The 3,044-nt window shown below is 41.7% G+C and overlaps 1 long non-coding RNA gene across 1 annotated transcript; it reads right to left on the bottom strand.

The window, feature by feature from the left end:
- Positions 1 to 2,121: 2,121 nt before the first annotated feature.
- LOC120683251 lies at positions 2,122 to 2,837 on the bottom strand. The gene is made up of 2 exons (XR_005678730.1): positions 2,779 to 2,837; positions 2,122 to 2,671 (listed from the first exon to the last, which is right to left on the bottom strand). It is a non-coding gene; the product is annotated as an uncharacterized LOC120683251 (long non-coding RNA).
- Between the last annotated feature and the right edge of the window lie 207 nt (positions 2,838 to 3,044).

Genomic DNA, 3,044 nt, shown 5'->3' with positions numbered 1-3,044 from the left:
TCGAGCGGCTAGGGTTGTTTGGGCGAAGTGGCGGTGGCGTTGTGTCACCGGCGGTGGGGTTTGCCGGCACATCACGTAAACGCGATTTTTATCACGGTTTCGGGCGCGGTTTGGTGTACGAGCGAGAGGGAGACACGACGAACACACCTAGGGCATTGAGAGGGAGAGAGAGAGGCTCGACGGGGCGCGTGGTGGCGAGGAGCGGCTCAGACCGAGGTAGCTTGCTCCGACAAGTAAAACCACGTAGACAGAAGAGGAAAAGATGAAAAGAAGAGGGGCGTGGCATCGCTCACCATGCAGTGGAGCTCCGCGCATGCGCGGGCATCAAGGGGAGGCGGTGGAGTAGCGGGACGGCCGCGACTCGAAGCTCCGAGCTCCAATGATGGCGCGGGCTAGGGTTTGGAGGGCAGAGGTGGCGACGGTTTCGATGGGGGTCAAGGGGTGGTCGTGTGCACTATTTATAGGGGCGGCCTAGGGCTCTTGTGTAACAAATAGAAACTAAACGATAAGCAGAGTAAAATCTACTAAAAGTACCACAAAAAATGGAATTTCATCAACATCCGGATTTTTTGTATATATATTATTTATTTTTATGCTTTGTATCTAGCAAAATTGTAAGGTAGAACGACATAAAAGACCCTGGCTTCCCCATTTAATTTAGAGAAAAAGGGAGATTCTTGTTCATGGAACATCGATAGAGAAAAAAGCTGACTATCGGATTTGAACCGATGACCCTCGCATTACAAATGCGAGGCTCTAACCTCTGAGCTAAGTGGGCCAAGGGAGCCAAAGGCGGCACGTGGTCGGGTCAGACTCGGGCTCGAGTCCGACTCGGGCACGAGCTAGTGGGCATTCCTGACAGGTGGGGTCCACCTGTTGGTGATAGAGAGCGGGAGGGAAGAGGGGGTGTGCTGGGTTGGGCTGGAGGAAAAAATGAGCCGAGTGGGCCGGGTTGAGCCGCCGAGAAGAAAAAGATAAAGGGAGGAGAAGTGGGTTGGGTTGAAAGAGAGAGAGAAAAGAGCCTTTGGACAAAAAAAATTCAGTTTGATTCAAATTCAGGGAATTCAAACTCAAGCTGAAACTCAAACAAATAAATAATGCATTGCATCATGGGTGCACAAACCTATGTGACCTTATATTTCTTTTTATGGCTATGTAATTTATTTATAATTCATGATAATAAATGTCCTAATTAAAGCTAAGATAAATTAAATAAAACCTTATCAAGCCTACAACAAAACTAATAAATATCATTTAGGTTCCTACTCTGAAAATTAGGGTGTTACAAGCGCATGTCTCAAGGCCATGCATTCAAAGTTTACCTATTAAAGTTGGTTAGGATCCCTCTGAACAAAGCTTTGTGACTCTTTAGCACCAATTGTGGGCCCTATAATATTAATATTTAATTGAATAAAAAATGGGGCATTGCTAATTAAAACCAGCATAAAAAAGGTTTACAATAACCAACTGCATTTGTGAATGAGCAGTCTAGTAACCGACATTTTTTTTATCTCTGCTGTCTGAGTTTTTCATTTGAGAATGACTGCGCCCACAACAAGGTTTAAATCGTGGTGGTCATCTTTACCGGTATGTATCCATGAATAATTCAATGGTAAAATCTTTTAGGGATGTTATAGGTGATGCATGCACGAATCTACGATTAATGTGTAGTTTTTGTGTGCATGCTCCATAAAATTAAAGTACAAAGTGTGGAAATTGCATGCTGAAATGACAATGAAAATAGTTTTTGTTTTATATCAGCACATCATTTATTACTGTTCACATGTTGTAACAATATAGTAATGAACTAATGATCTAACAAAACAAATGATTCCGTTGTCACAAACTCACAATGTATAATTACATCGAGCGTCGTTATATAAACATCGTTCAGTTGTCTTATATATACTCCTATCAAAATGTTTTGTAGACCATGGATTCAGAGCGCGCATGGAAAAAATATAATAGCAAAACAGAGCGAGGAGAAAAATTGCATATGAGACATAGAAAACAAAAGAATACTAGTATTTCCAGCGACTTATAATAATCGTCTCTTGACATGACACACAAAACTTGATAGGCATCTAAGCGTCATGAACTTGAAAATAAATTATATGGGCATGGGGAAACATATGTTTATATACAATTATTGAACTTGACAAGGCGATATCACAAATACAAATTATTGGGCTTGAAGAAATATAATGGTTCATGTAGGTTTCTATATAAATATAAGCATTGAAATAATACTGGCAAATTAAGCATAAAAACGCTAGTCCTGTTAGCATGGCTATACAGCCTTCCACGTGGCAACAAGTAGCATGATAAGTACGTCCGCCATGAACTTAGGGGCTATATATATCTCTTTCATGAATCTTGGTGCTCTGTGATCAGCAGAGACGGCCTCAATTCCATGAACATCTTGAGCTACTTCCTCAGTGTTCTGACTTCTGATACATGCCTTGACAATTCGGGTAGGTCCCAAGCTTGCACTGGTGATCATTGCTGGGAGGGCCGTTTCTTCCGTCAGTTCCGGCAATCAGTTTGCGAATTTCCCTCTGTGGCACAGTGGTACCGTGAGATGCATCCGCCGCCATGTCCCTTGGCATGCAGGTGCACAAGTTGATAAAAATCAGGCCAGCAATGAGAAAAATACCCAGCTTCATTGTGACTTCAATTCATGAAACATATATACAAAGGTAGGGTACACATAAGTGAGATAAGTATTACCCTTAGAATAGAAAAGAAACACTTCTAAATGCAAGTGTTGGTACTTACCGAGATCTGAGCTAAGAACTTGAATTGAGTGGTTATTGTAGAACTTTGTTTAGTTAAACAAGTAATGATGGTCTACTTATATGGTGGTAAAAGGGGATGTTTGGCTTTCAAAATTTTTGCAGTATATAAATTCAACTGTGGAAAATGGATTCTCCACTAATAAAGATTGTGTCGACAAAGGGAGGTGCGGTAAAAATACACCCATCGTGACTTGAAAGCTGAGGTAAATGGATGCACTTATTTTCCTGTTTATGGCACAAGCAAGG

This window comes from Panicum virgatum, chromosome 7N (assembly GCF_016808335.1).
Source record: "Panicum virgatum strain AP13 chromosome 7N, P.virgatum_v5, whole genome shotgun sequence".
In the NCBI taxonomy this organism is placed as follows: domain Eukaryota; kingdom Viridiplantae; phylum Streptophyta; class Magnoliopsida; order Poales; family Poaceae; genus Panicum; species Panicum virgatum.
This window is presented reverse-complemented; position numbering and strand designations above follow the sequence as displayed.